At 48.5% G+C, this 15,752-nt stretch overlaps 1 protein-coding gene across 3 annotated transcripts in view; it reads right to left on the reverse strand.

The window, feature by feature from the left end:
- Positions 1 to 12,540, reverse strand: part of LOC141130152 (butyrophilin-like protein 3) — a 28,175-nt gene extending 15,635 nt beyond the window's left edge. The window contains exons 1-2 of one of the 3 annotated variants that reach the window (XM_073618101.1): positions 12,404 to 12,540; positions 12,107 to 12,293 (exon numbers count right to left, since the gene is read on the reverse strand). The gene's annotated coding sequence lies outside the window, so the exon portion shown is untranslated. Of the gene's footprint in view, positions 1 to 12,106 lie in introns of all 3 variants that reach the window. The other 2 variants (XM_073618100.1, XM_073618099.1) reach the window with 2 other exon arrangements.
- Between the last annotated feature and the right edge of the window lie 3,212 nt (positions 12,541 to 15,752).

Below are 15,752 nucleotides of genomic sequence, written 5' to 3' on the forward strand. Positions count from 1 at the left end.
GGTGAGCCAATATTATGGGCAGATAATATGATTTCTGGTGGTCATTCTGTACAACAATGGTCTAATGGGTGCCTCTAGGTTGCCATATTGCAAAGTGGCATTTTATTCTCTCAGAAAATGGCACCATGTTCAGATTGAAGCAGGTGGTTGACAGCCTCAGCTGTGGATGTTTCCCTAAGAGACTGTGTAGAGGAGGGTGTGTCCTTCCCCTACACTCAGGTCTCAGATTACACTCAGCACCCTGCTCTGTGCTATCTAGTGTGTGACTTCAGATCCCCACCCTCCTACCCCTAGAAGCTCAGAAATACTGCATAAACTGTACACTTTGAACTGCTCTGGAGAAGAGAAGACTGCAGTTAAACAGGTACAACTTATGTAGGAGTATTTGTTTAATCTCTATGTATCGACTGGCCTCAGGTGATACACATGTAGCGGTCACCTACTTTCATGTAGGTGAGCTTTTTGAGTTTAAATGACAAAGTACGGTTTCAGATAAAATTGGGCAGGCTTGTATTGTGATTTCAGGCCTGGTTGTTTATTTTGGGAACTGGGAGTGTCGGTGTAGTGCGGGGTGTGGCCACCTGTACTTGGTCCCAGAGATGCCTCCTGTTGCTTTCAGTGGAAATGGTTCTGGAAGGTTGGACTTAATTTGTTTGGCAGGAGGCGGGACTCTCATAAAAGCTGGGGTCACATGCTGCTAGGGAGTCGCGGAGAGAGAGAGAGCAGAGAGAGAGCCCCTGCAGGGAGACAAGCGGAGCCCCCCGCCAAGGAGAAGGGGGGGGACCAGGCCACACGGAGGAGAGAAGTTAGTGACACCGCACAGCATGTAGTCGCTGGACACCCCTGTGGGGAAGGGAGCGTGCCAGACTGGAGAGGAGGGATGGAGAAACCATTTCAGAAGAAGTAGCAACTAAGCGGAGGACAACTGGGCGATGGATTGTGAGTGGCACATGGACTGTTGATCAAGTGAATGAAAGCCCAGGGGAAGGGTACTACCAGAGGCTGAGGGATGTTGGTACGCAAGTCAGTGAGACGGGTGGTGATGGCCTGTGACTTTAGGTTCAACAATGCCCCGGGATTCCAATCAGTCAGGCGGGAGGAATTATTCCGAGTAATCTCTTCAGTGTTGCCAACCGCCCGTGTTTTTACGGGCAGCCCGTAAAAACGGGGCTATTTTTTCATGCCCGTGAAAATCCGTGAAAAAAAAACCCATGTCCGTAAAATATGACGGTCCCGGCTTGGAACTGCGCATGTGCAGTTCCGAAGCATGCAGAGAGTCTCCGATCATTCCCGATGATCTCTCTGACACTGCTCACTGCTGCGCCTGCTTACTTGTGTGTCCTGTACCCTTCCTTCCACAACGCGCCTTTTTCGATTCTGCACAGGAGGGGGAGGGGTGGAGTCAGCCTGCAGTGGAACAGGACGGACTGTAGTGTCTTCAGCTTAGCAGAGGAGGGTAAGCTACTGATTAGCTAAACCAATGTCTCTCATTGCCTTGTGGTGGGGCAGAGAATGGGCTGTGTACAGTAGATCGTTTTTTGTGTCAGCTATTTTAGAGCTTTGTTTCTAAAACTGGTTAGGGAGGATTTTTTCTGAGATCTCCCCCAATCTCTAAGTATTACCTGCACTGCTCACCAGTCCAGCCCAGGCACAGCCTCTTCAGTCATCTCCAGAGTTACCACCTCATGTGTCTCCGGCACTACAAATCCCAGCATGCCAGGAGGGGAGGCAGCAGCAGCAGCAATATGATTTAGCTGATTTTCTGATGAAAAGTGCTGCTGTATTTTGTGTCTGTATAGTGTGTGTACTGTTTGCTCATAATACAATTGATTATGTATTGTGCTTGATGGTCTTGAGGTGTTTATTCCTATATTTTTTATCTGAATAAGTAGTAGTGAGCACATTTGGTCTCCTGTATTATATCCGCAGCATCTGACCGTCTCCTGTATTATATCCGCAGTCTCTGACCGTCTCCTGTATTATATCCGCAGTCTCTGACCGTCTCCTGTATTATATCCGCAGTCTCTGACCGTCTCCTGTATTATATCCGCAGTCTCTGACCGTCTCCTGTATTATATCCGCAGTCTCTGACCGTCTCCTGTATTATATCCGCAGTCTCTGACCGTCTCCTGTACTATATCCGCAGTCTCTGACCGTCTCCTGTATTATATCCGCAGCCTCTGACCGTCTCCTGTATCATATCCGCAGTCTCTGACCGTCTCCTGTATTATATCCGCAGCCTCTGACCGTCTCCTGTATCATATCCGCAGTCTCTGACCGTCTCCTGTATCATATCCGCAGCCTCTGACCGTCTCCTGTATTATATCCGCAGCATCTGACCGTCTCCTGTATTATATCCGCAGTCTCTGACCGTCTCCTGTATTATATCCGCAGTCTCTGACTGTCTCCTGTATTATATCCACAGTTTCTGACCGTCTCCTGTAGTATATCAGCAGTCTCTGACCGTCTCCTGTAGTATATCCGCAGCCTCTAACCGTCTCCTGTAGTATATCCGCAGCCTCTAACCGTCTCCTGTAGTATATCCGCAGCCTCTGACCGTCTCCTGTAGTATATCCACAGTCTCTGACCATCTCCTGTAGTATATCCGCAGTCTCTGACTGTCTCCTGTAGTATATCCGCAGCATCTGACCGTCTCCTGTAGGATAAAACCCACCCAGAGCCACCAAGCTGGAGCCTTTTGACTGATTCCTGCACGGTGCAACTGAGAGGAGGTCAGTGACAGCTCCGCCAGGCCAGTCTGAGGGGGGATCACTGATGTAAGGGGGGAGTGAATACAATAATGTAAGGGGGCACTGATATAAAGGTTTCCACCTATATTAGTAACTCCCCTTACCCTCACTCTATTCACTCTACGGAAGGTGGTCTCTGGTCACCAGAGTGCCCCCACATCAACGTTCCTGGCATTCCCCTTTACATCAGTCAGCAGGATTCCCCCTTACAGTGCAAGGGGGAACTCAATCTGCGCACCCTGATGTAATTGGGAACTCTGATGTAAAGGGAACACAGTGGACTCTGATATAAGGTGGTCTCTGGTCACCAGAGCCCCCCCTCTACATCAGAGTTCCACCTTAGATCATGATTTGCAGCGTTCCCCTTTACATAAGAGTTTTGTTTCACTGTAAGGGGGAATCCTGCAGACTCTGATGTAAGGGGGGACTCTGTGCTGACTGGGTTCTAGTACCCTAACTTAAACACATTGCTAATAGCACTAGATATGTGTTTATAGTTTAAATATTGATATTTGCACTGTTTAGCACTGAAAACTGCAATTTTAGGTACTTTTTTGCAATGCCAGTAAAAAAATGCGGCTGCCAGTAAATTTCATGAGTATTTGAAAAATTGGTGCTGTTTGTAAATTTTGGTGTCCTGCCAGTAAATTTTGCTTCGTAGGGTTGGCAACACTGAATCTCTTCCTTAGCTCAACTTGGAAGTACTGTACAGACTGGAAGTAGTGGTCAAAAGGCGGCGGTAGAGCTCCGAGCACAAATAGAGATACAGATTGTTCTAAAAAGGTCTACAGGTGAAGAGGTTATTCAGAGTAACTCTTTACTACAACAGCCTATGTATTCTCTAGTAAATCTACCCAAGTCTATATGCAAAGAGTTATTCAGAGTGGCTCTTTGCTATTCGTTTTCATTGTTCTCAAGGACCAGACTACTCCTGTTTTCCCAAAGAAAAGTTATTCAGAGTGACTTTTCATAGTCCGCATTGTTCTCAGTCTTTGCATGAGAAGGCAAAGGAAAGATTATAAAGCAGCAAAAGAGCATCTCAGAAACCCTTCTCCTATCCGAGTTCATGTTACACCAATAAAATCAAGAGAAAACTACAATATGGACTGTTTCTATTTCTATGGGCTGCAATGGACTAGGTGGAAAATGTGCTTTACGGATAGAACACACAAATTTCAGCTCCTTCGGGGGTAGTGCGCTACATGGAGGTCCCACCGAGATATCTGTTTCATATTTGACCACTAGCCATCTCCCATAGCAACGGAGTCTGCACTTCAGTGACTGTTGCCAAGATAGTCTGCAGTATAACAGTGCCTGCCACCAGGTGTCGCTGGGGAGGACTTTGAAAATGTGCAGCTACAGTTCCTCGCGCGCTGAACCAACAAGTGGGGGTGGAGCCACGCCCCAGAGGAAAAGTTTGTCAGCGTTCAGCGTGCCACGCGCCAGACCGAAAGGGCGGAGGAAGATGGCGGAAGGTGTTCGGAGTACACCCGTCATGCAGCGGCTACCTGAGTTGCAGGACTGGGTCCTGATTGATGCCGGTGTTCGTTTGGAGCTCACTGGAGGACTGGCACTAGGAGTGATTGATGGAGTGGAGAGACTTTGCATGTTGTGTCCCGGATGTCAGAAGCCTACGGTTGGAGTCGTCGCCTGGGCTCGGTGTGGGCGTTGCAGTGCTCAGCTAGCACGACTGGGACTCGTTCAACAGGAAGTCTAATACTATGCCGCCAGTCTTACAACCGGACTTTGTCTGCCGCAGATGCAAGTGACTCGGAAGACCGGAGAAGGTCGTATGTCGCCTGCTGCAGCAGTGGGGGAGCTCCCGTCTGATTCGGCTGAATCGGAGCCACCGGAAGATCAGGTAGGATCTAATGGGAGAGCCTGTAGCCTGGCTGGGGACCCAGGGACTGCCGGAGTTAGTGTACAGTCTTTGGAGGAAACCCCTGAGGAGCCGGCTGACAATAAGTCCTTTGTTGTGCCTGTCCGGAAGGAGCCTAGTTTACAGGAGGGGGATCCCTCGGGTGAGCCGGACAGGGTGAACAGAGGCCGGGCTGTAGATTGGGGGTCACCGCAAGTCCTGGAGAAATATGGATCTATGGACAATTTATTTGAGTGGTCATCCCCTGAAGAGGCTGAATCTAGCGATGAGGAGGAATGGTTCCTAGAGAATTCTACCTCAGTGGAAGCTTCTACGGGAGTATCAGAGAAATCACTCAACATGTCTAAAACCCCAGTACCCCCTGTCAATGTCTCAGCTACTGTCCTTCCTACCAGGACAGCCACGTACCAACAGTGGGTCAGTAGAGCTTCTGACTCATGTGTTTTGCCTGGCCGAGGAAAGGCTAAAGAATTACCTAGACTTTCGAGATTCCAGCGGGAAGTTCAAAGAAAAGTTGCTCAGGAATGGGGCCTGGATTACCCTTACGTTCCTGAGTGGATCATGGAGATTGTTGAGAGTTCCCGGGAAGCGTGGGAAGATGACCTTGTTTGGGACTATCTTCATGTTCCTAAACCCAAGCGGACATCTGATAGTGAGGTCTGGGTCCGATTCAAAGACATTCATTGTGAATGGAAACTTGGGAGGGCAATTTACAAAGACAAAGTGTTGGTGGTAAAAGCAGGACAAAACACCCGCAGTTACTCTATCTCAGTGAAGGGACAATCGCAAAAGGTTACCTGACCCAAGGTACTACTTGTAAGCAGGACTGCTGGGGAGTCACAAGTGTGCTTAAGTACCCATATTGACTGCAGGAGGGCAGATGGGTTAGGGTGGGTTTTCCCAAAACTTGTCTGATCAGCAGGAGACTCTCATTCAGGGTGTCTAACAAGGACAAAGTTATGGACACTAAAATGTGCTGTCTCTGCTAAGTCCCTTTGCTACAATTACTTCTACAAGGACTCCTGCTTAGGAGCCAAACAGAAAGTCTATTTGCCAACGGGCAGATGTATTCATTTGCTGAGCATGTCTGTTCAGGGTGCGCTCTGCAGGAAGTCTGCTAGACTGCTTTTGAGGGAGCGACGATCCTGACAGAGACATACATGCCATAAAAAAAGAAAAATTTGTATATTTGATTGATTACCCAATAGAGGATGATAACCCCCTCTGTTTGGTAATGTGTAGTAGTAGTTAGAAATGTTTTTGTGTCTCTTTTAGGTGAATTGAAGATGTGACGGCTATCTATCTTACAGATGAAGGCCTGTGATAAGCAGAGTATTCTTCCTTCGTTCTGGTTCTGCTTGTACGGAATGTTAGCTGTAGGGACTTACAGTCAGGCCATGTAAATTGTATAAGAAAATATGTTGTGTTGGTTTTGTATAGTGATATTGATGTTATTCCTGTTTCAAGTTTATTTCCTTTTTCCCCATTCCATTTGATTTAATGAGATGCTCTTTCCTCCTTAAACTTAAGGAGGTACTCTAAATTCATTCCCCACAACTGGGGACAGTTGTGATTTAAGTGGGGGGTGTATATAGCGGTCACCTACTTTCATGTAGGTGAGCTTTCTGTGTTTAAAGTGGTGTTCCGGCCGAAATGATACTTTTTTAAATAAAAATACCCCTATAATACACAAGCTTAATGTATTCTAGTAAAGTTAGCCTGTAAACTAAAGTCTGTTTTGTTAGTTTATAGCAGTAGTTTGTTATTTTATAAACTTACAGCAGGCAGTGGCCATCTTAAGTGTGGGCATCTGAAGCCAGACTTGTATTTCTTCCTGCATCTCATCCTTGCAGATCTCGCACATGCTCAGTGCAGCACAAGCAGTGTAATAGGTTTCAGGTCAGGTTTCCATAGCAACGGCAGTGTTAGAGGAAGTTGCCGCCCCTTCCCAGAAGGCATTGCAAACAGGAAATGATGCGATGGGCCGCGGCCAGGGAGGAGGAAGTGAAAAATGAATACAGCAGATATACAGTATGTGCTGAGAATTTTTTTTTTTAAATATCCAATTCGTTTACAGTGTGCAGTTTAGTGAGGGATGCTGAAGAGTTGTAAAAGTGGGTGGAACTCCACTTTAAATGACAAAGTACGGTTTCAGGTAAATTTAGGCAGGCTTGCATTGTGATTCCAGGCCTGGTTGTTAATTTTGAGAACTGGGAGAGTCAGTTTAGTGCAGGATTTGGCCACCTGTGCTTGGACCCAGAGATGCCTCCTCTTGCTTTCAGTGGAAATGGTTCTGGAAGTGAGGTTGGACTTGGGATCTGAGTGACAGGCAGCTCGTCTGTGAGTTCTGGCCAATCATTAATTTGTTTGGCAGGAGGCGGGACTCTCATAAAAGCTGGGGTCACGTGCTACTAGGGAGTCGCGGAGAGGGAGAGAGCAGAGAGAGGTCCCCCTGCGGGGAGCCAAGCGGAGCCTACAAGGTAAGGAGAGAACAATGGGAGCAGAGAGAGTGCTTTATGAAAGTGAGACAAGTCCAGCTGATCCCTGAAAACAAGGAACCACTCTGGAGATGTACAGGCCATCCCACCACATGGAAGCTCAGTATGACCCTCCCGATGGCTCCACATTACTGTGTATTTTCCCAAATTAGTCTCATCTACCAGACAAGCCCTTTTTTCACTCTATGGCTAACATTTTATGGACACCTGACATTGAAGCTCCCACCACATAGAAGCTCCCATCACATAAAAGCTCCCATCACATAGAAGCTCAGTGTGACCCTCCTGATGGCTCCACATTACTCTGTATTTTCCCCAATTAGTTTAATCCACCAGACAAGTCCTTTCTTTAATCTATGGCTAACATTCTATGGACACCCGACCATCACACCTCTACAAGCTTGTTGGAGAACACATCCCAAAGCCATGGCCATTAATATGGAGTTGCCTCTCCGTCCCCCATGAACATTATTATGGAGCTGGCCCCACATTGTAGCTATAACATCTACGCTCTTCAGGGGAAGTCACCAAGCCGTCAGTAGCAGATCCTTTAAGTCCTGTAGGTTGGGAGGTGGGGCTTCCATGGATCGGACTTAATTTTTCCAGCACATCCCACAGATGCTCAATTGGATTGAGATCTGGAGGCCAAGTCAACATCTCAAACTCATTGTTGTGTTCCTCAAACCATTCTTGCGGTGTGGCAGGGAGCATTTTCCTGCTGAAAGAGGACACAGCCATCAGGGAATACTGTTTCCATGAAGGGGTGTACTTGGCCACCAACAATGTTTAGGTAGGTGGTACGTGTCAAAGTACCATCCACATGAATGGCAGGAGCCAACACTTTCCCAAAGCATCACATGGCCTCCACCGGCTTGCCTTCTTCCCATACTGCATCCTGGTGCCATCTCCCTTCCCCATCTCTCTTCCCCAGATAAGTGACACACCCGCCCATCCATATGAAGAAGACATGATTCATCAGACCAGGCCCCCTTCTTCCATTGTTCCATGCTCCAGTTCTGATGCTCACATGCCCATTGTAGGAACTTTTTGGCTGTAGACACGGGTCAGCATGGGTCACCCTGACCGGTCTGCCGCTGCACAGCCCCATGCACCAACAAACTGCGATGAACATTTTTTCTGCTTGCAACACTTCAACTTTAGGGACAACATGTTCACTTGCTGCCTAACAGATCCCACTTTCAGATGTCATTATAACCAGATAATCAATGTTATTCAATTTACCTGTCAGTGGTCATAAAGTTATGGCTGATGTGTATATTGTGTATACTGTATATAGAGTATTAATCCAGCTCTTCTTTTTCCTCCACTGTCTGACAAGTCTGCTGATTTCCCACAGCCTCTTTTCAGCCACTTCCTGTCTGCATGCACTCCAGTGATGGCTGTGTGACATTTCTCAGGGTAGGTTTGCTGATGCTGACAACAGTGGGCCATGTCTGTGTAATGTGTGTGTCCTTTACAAGAGTGACAACTCTGGAGCCCAATTGGGAGACAGGGACAGAGGGTTGTCACTCTATAACAGGAAGTGCCTGAACAAGGATGTTTATGGCAGGATCACCAGGGATTATTTTCATTAAAGCTGCAGATTTAGGGCTTTACACTTGCTTTGACTTTAACACACATTAAAGAGGCTACCGCTTCAATATACTTTTATGATGTGTTTTTCATGCTTCTGTGATGCTTTTTTGAAGCTTTAATGAAGCTTCTCATATGCCCTCTGCATGTTAATTTTCTATTTGTTTTAAAGTACTCCTGTTTAGCAGATCATTAGTACCCCCGCTTAGCAGATCCCCAGCTTGTTAGCACCCTTGTTCAGCAAATCCCTGGTCCAGTAGTACCCCCAGTGCTTCCGATTCCCCTCTCAGCAGTACCCCCAGCTCTGCTTTCCCCCCACTCAGTAGTACCCCCCAGCTCTGCTGATCCCCCACTCAGTAGTAACCCCCACCTCTGCTGCTTTCCCCCCACTCAGTAGTAACTCCCACCTCTGCTGATCTCCCACTCAGTAGTAACCCCCAGATCTGCTTTCCCCCCACTCAGTAGTAACCCCCAAGTCTGCTGCTTTCCCCCCACTCAGTAGTAACCCCCAACTCTGCTGATCCCCCAACTCAGTAGTAACCCCCACCTCTGCTGCTTTCCCCCCACTCAGTAGTAACTCCCACCTCTGCTGATCTCCCACTCAGTAGTAACCCCCAGATCTGCTTTCCCCCCACTCAGTAGTAACCCCCAAGTCTGCTGCTTTCCCCCCACTCAGTAGTAACCCCCAACTCTGTTGATCCCCCAACTCAGTAGTAACCCCCAATTCTGCTCACCTCCCATTCAGTAGTAACCCCCAACTCTGCTGATCCCCTGCTCAGTAGTAACTCCCAGCTTTGCTGGTCCCCCACTCAGTAGTAACCCCCACCTCTGCTGATCCCCCACTCAGTAGTAACCCCCACCTCTGCTGATCCCCCACTCAGTAGTAACCCCCACCTCTGCTGATCTCCCACTCAGTAGTAACCCCCACCTCTGCTTATCCCCCACTCAGTAGTAACCCCCACCTCTGCTGATCCCCAACTCAGTAGTAACCCCCAATTCTGCTGATCCCCAACTCACTAGTAACCCCCAATTCTGCTCACCTCCCATTCAGTAGTAACCCCCAACTCTGCTGATCCCCTGCTCAGTAGTAACCCCCAGCTTTGCTGGTCCCCCACTCAGTAGTAACCCCCACCTCTGCTGATCCCCAACTCAGTAATAACCCCCCAATTCTGCTGATCCCCAACTCAGTAGTAACCCCCAATTCTGCTCACCTCCCATTCAGCAGTAACCCCCAACTCTGCTGATCCCCCACTCAGTAGTAACCCCCAGCTTTGCTGATCCCCCACTCAGTAGTAACCCCCACCTCTGCCGATCTCCCACTCAATAGTAACCCCCACCTCTGCTGATCTCCCACTCAGTAGTAACCCCCACCTCTGCTGATCCCCCACTCAGTAGTAACCCCCAATTCTGCTCACCTCCCATTCAGTAGTAACTCCAACTCTGCTCACCTCCTATTCAGTAGTAACCCCCAGTTTTGCTGATCTCCCACTCAGTAGTAAACCCCACCTCTGCTGATACTCCTCTCTCTCCTGTCCCCACTCATCTCCCGCTATATTTCTCCCATACTGCACAGCAGGTGTGACCTCTGCTAGTTTCTTCCACCATGGTCCTCCAGCTCTAATGATTCTCCACCAGGCCTGGCCATACACGGATCAAATCTCGGCCGATTCAGCAGGAACCAGACGAGATTCAAACCATTAGAGCTGAATGCACCAATTTGATGAACCTGGGTACAACCAGCCTGCCGGATTCTATAGCTACTAGCGATAATCAGTGTCTTCTAATCACTGGATGGCGTTCCCTCCTGCCCGCCCCCGCTGGGAAAAGACAATTGCTGATTCCCCTGTCAACACTGACTGTGTTGGTGGGGGAATTATGCCAATTTCTTTCCTGCAACCGAATTCACAGCATGTATGGCCTGCCTAAGTCCTTCCTCTCTCCAGTCCCGGCTCACTTCCCGCTATATTGCTCTCATGCCGCTCACCATGTGTGATATCTGCTAGTTTCTCCTGCTCTGGTCCCCCAGCTCTGCTGATCCTCTTCTCTCCCCCAGCTCTCTCTGGTCCCCCAGCTCTACTGATCCTCTTCTCTCCCCCAGCTCTCTCTGGTCCCCCAGCTCTGCTGATCCTCTTCTCTCCCCCAGCTCTCTCTGGTCCCCCAGCTCTACTGATCCTCTTCTCTCCCCCAGCTCTCTCTGGTCCCCCAGCTCTGCTGATCCTCTTCTCTCCCCCAGCTCTGCTGATCCTCTTCTCTCCCCCAGCTCTCTCTGGTCCCCCAGCTCTGCTGATCCTCTTCTCTCCCCCAGCTCTCTCTGGTCCCCGCTCACCTTCCGCTATACTGTTCCCATGTTACACACCACATGTGCCCTCTGTCAGTTGCTCCGCTCCAGTCCGGACCCCGCTCACCTTCCTGCTGCTCCACACCAGATGTGACGTCTGCACCAGACACTCCCAGAATATATACACACATGAACCACAAGCGACTGCTGATGACGTCTTTCTGGTTTACTTGTTGGTTTCCCAGTGCATCCTGGGATATCTCATACCTGCTATACCTCCAAAACAAAGCAAAGCTAAAGCTGCTGTTAGCGAGTGTTGTCATAGACTTCTATGGAGGCTTTGGAGACACTTTGAAGCACCAAGAAAGCGTCACGAGGGGATACATTCATTAGTGAAGCAAATGTGTGACCAGGACTGTAAGGTCACCATTTTATTTAGTGACAGGAGCTTTAACTTTCAGAGTGCTTTAAAAAAAGCGTGTCCGATGCCACATTTTGAAGCAAGTGTAAACGAGCCCTTAAAGCTGGGGTGTCAAACTCAATTTCATCAGCATTATGGTTGCCCTCAAAAGGCTGATTGTAACTATAAGGCTAGACTAAAGCACCCTACCTCCCACCCCCCTTACACCAGATGTCAAGAGCCCCCCCTCCTTCATCAGAAGTCAAGAGTCCTCCACCCTCCATTAGATCGCTGTGCACCCCTCTTATCTTGTGCTGCTGTTGGGAAGAAGCTGGGAAGCAGAAAGTGCAGGATCTGGAGGAGGACCAGAGGAGGGCTGGAGCCAACTGCTGGAGCTTCACTGAATGCTGATACCAGGGAGGGGGTGCAGTGGGTGCCCAGAGAGGCGCAGGATCTGTAGGAGAGGACTTCTGTCTTCTCTGCTGCCAACCTCTGAGACAATCCGGGGGCAGAGATGGTAGGGGGTCCGGCAGCTGCAGGAGAGGTATGAGGACCACATGCAATGGCCTGGTGGGCCGCATTGGCCTTGTGTTTGACACAGGTGCCTCAAAGAGATTGACGCTCCGTTTTGAAATGACCTTGAAACTTATATGAGGTTTTAGAGATTACTAATGCTCTGTAATGATTTGTAAAGTGTAAATGTTTTACCTGATCGCCGTCACCACATCCTCCCTCCCCGCTGCCGGTCACTATGTAGTCTGATCTCCCAGCCTTCGCCGCACTCGCCGTCTCCTCGATCCGTCTCCTCAAACCTTCTGCATGGAAAGGTCTCTTCCCTCCTCCATGGATAGAACTAGTTGTAGAGATTCACACGAACCTGTCTGTCCGGTTCCAGCTGCTAGAATTTCAGATTTACATAAAAGTCAACTAACACTTTGAAGTTTAACTGGATAGAAAGTATTACAGAGGTGAAGAGAAGGACACCCCCGTCTACGGTCATCTCACCTGCCTAACTCATCCATTAATGATTACATTCCAGAAGCCGCTCCCCAATCTCCGATCTCCTACTGAACACTCCCTGACCGTCCAGCAACTTTTCTTTCCTGTTGGGCTGGGCAGACTCTTCCAAGGTGCGAACTCTGGCATCTGCTGGCCAAAGAAGGGTAGTGCACCCTAACCTTGCCTTCTACACTCACCGGCCACTTTATTAGGCACACCTGTTCAATTGCTCGGCAACACAAATTGCTAATCAGCCAATCACATGGCAGCAACTCAATGCGTTTAGGCATCTTAGACATAGTGAAGATGACTTGCTGAAGTTCAAACCGAGCATCAGAATGAGGGAAGAAAGGGGATTGAAGTGACTTTGAACGTGGCATGGTTGTTGGTGCCAGACGGGCCGGTCTGAGGATTTCTGGGATTTCCAGGCACAACTATCTCTCGGGTTTACAAAGAATGGTGGGAAAAATAGAAAATATCCAGTGAGCGGCAGTTGTGTGGAGGAAAATGCCTGGTTGATGTCAGAGGAGAATGGGCAGACTGGTTCCAGATGATAGAAAGGTAACAGTAACTCAAATAACCTCTCGTTACACCCAAGGTTTGCAGAATACCATCTGTCACGGAACGTCCCTCACTCCGCTTGAGTGCTTCCGTCATATACCACTTCCTCCCAGTCTGTATACAGATATCAGATATTCCAGCCTCTCTGAGCACAAAACAAGGCGACACTTGCTTGTTGCTACCAAGAACTGTTTTTTTAGAATCAAAATTACAAGACTTTATATGTCGTTGGAACCTCCTCTAACAATACAACTGTAACCTAATTAACATAATTAATATGAGCTAATTTACTAAATCATTTACCCAGACCAGATGACAGACTTGTGGGCACCGAGCTTCACACAGTAGTATAAACACAATAGCTGGAGCTAATTACAATTAACAATACAAACAACAATCTCCCCCCCTTCTCAGCCTAGTCATCAACAGTTCGTCTCCTAGCCAGTCCTGGAGGCTAATGTGATCAGCTCACTCAATTAACAGGTTGAGTTCAGAATTAACCAAACCAAGAAAAAGTTTCTACATACATCCTGGGAGATATTGTGGACAAATATTACTATCCCATTTTAAGTAGTCCAAGATATATTTTCTCACTCACCCTGTGCCAGGATGGCACAGGGTGACTTAGACATAAGATGTATTCTGAGTTCCACGGGCCCTCCCGTCACACCATCTCTGAACACATAACACAGCCAACCTTGAAGCAGATGGGCTACAGCAGCAGAAGACCACACCGGGTGCCACTGCTGTCCGCTAAGATCAGGACACTGAGGCTACAATTGGCACAGGATCACCAAAATTGGACAATAGAAGATTGGAAAAACGTTGTCTGGTCTGATGGGTCTGGATTTCAGCTGCAACATTCAGATGGTGGGGCCAGAATTTGGCGCATGGATCCATCCTGTCTTGTATCACCGGTTCAGGCTGGTGGTGGGGGGTGTAATGGTGTGGGGGGGGATATTTTCTTGGCACACTTTGGGCCCCTTAGTAACAATTGAGCATCATTTAATCACCACGGCCTCCCTGAGTATGGGGTCAGAATTTGTAGCATGGATCCATCCTGCCTTGTATCACCGGTTCAGGCTGGTGGTGGGGGGTGTAATGGTGTGGGGGATGGGATATCACCGGTTCAGGCTGGTGGTGGGGGTGTAATGGTGTGGGGGATGGGATATCACCGGTTCAGGCTGGTGGTGGGGGTGTAATGGTGTGGGGGATGGGATATCACCGGTTCAGGCTGGTGGTGGGGGTGTAAATGGTGTGGGGGGATATTTTCTTGGCACACTTTGGGCCCCCCCCCTCATTTACACACCACGGCCTACCTGAGTATTGTTGCTGACCATGTCCATCCCTTTATGACTACAGTGTCCCCATCTTCTGATGGCTCCTTCCAGCAGGATAATGCACCATGTCACAAAGCTCCAATCATCTCACCACTGGACAATGAGGTCCCTGTACTCCAATGGCCTCCACACTCACCACATCTCATCCAATAGAGCACCTTTGCGATGTGGTGGAACCGGAGGTTGGCATCATGGATGTGCAGCCGACAAATCTGCAGCAACTGTGTGATGTTATCAGGTCACTATGGAGCAAAATATCTGAGGTACGTTTCCAACACCTTGTTGTATCTATGCCACCAAGAATGAAGGCCAAAGGGGTCCAACCCGCTACTAGCAAGGTAGATGTAATAAAAGGGGTCCAACCCGCTACTAGCAAGGAGGACCTAATAAAGGGGGTCCAACCCACTACTAGCAAGGTGGACCTAATAAAGTGGCCGTTAAGGGTATATATGAATAGAGCATTGCATAAAATGACGATCCTAAATAAGTTCCTGTAATAAGTAATTAAATAAACTAGGTGGCAGCCCTCATTTAGACACATCACAACAGTCCTATAATCTGCTTAGACCCTTATAGTTCATCAAAAAATGGAGACTACGTGTATTGTGTCCATGAACCACATGTATCCAACGTGTCCTCACCTATCCCATCTGCCAGGTCCAGCCTACCATGTATAGTTGCTGACACCATCACTTCTTGTACTGCGTTTTATCACTATATTAGTCCAAATAAAAAACTTTTTGGTAGCTTGAGAAGGTCCTTTTCTCTGCTTTGTAGTGCTTTTTGTTAGGTTTGGACTTTGGAGGCAACTCTCCTAATTTTTGGGTAATAGCGCCATCTTACACCACGCCACTCCCAGGATCTGGCTACTTTTGGTGGGTTTTTTTTCAAACGTTCTCAAGCCTGGTACACACTACTAGCTTTTTTCCATTCAACCCTGGGCTGAATGCAAATAAACTGACAGCTCAGGTCGGAGCTGCTGTTCTAACTGTGCAATGTTAGTACAGCGATCTCCCCCGCTGTTCTATTGTGTTCTGATAGGGGGACAATTCACCGCACCCCCCTCTAAAACACTCCAGTCAGCGGGATCCAGTTGGCAGATTTTTCTCGGACATGTCCCTTTGGCAAAGGCCACCATCTGTCAGACTGGCTGCAGTACACGCGGGCCGAATGTCGGCCGGTTTCTATTGAACCGGCTGATGTGGCCCAAAACACGAGACCCGTGTGTACTAGACTTTACGAACAGCCAACTGCTCAAGAGCAGCAGAGGACAGGGCCGGATCTAACCTGCCTGATTTTGGGGTGCAATAAAAAAATTTCAGGGGGGCATTGTACAGGTGGGCAGGATATAGGAGTCAGTAGGGCAGTGTACAGGGGGTCAGTAGGGCAGTGGATAGGGGTCAATAAGTTAGTGTACAGTGGGTCAGTAGGGCAGGGTACAGTGGGTCAGTAGG

This window comes from Aquarana catesbeiana, linkage group LG02, assembly GCF_042186555.1.
Source record: "Aquarana catesbeiana isolate 2022-GZ linkage group LG02, ASM4218655v1, whole genome shotgun sequence".
In the NCBI taxonomy this organism is placed as follows: Eukaryota; Metazoa; Chordata; class Amphibia; order Anura; family Ranidae; genus Aquarana; species Aquarana catesbeiana.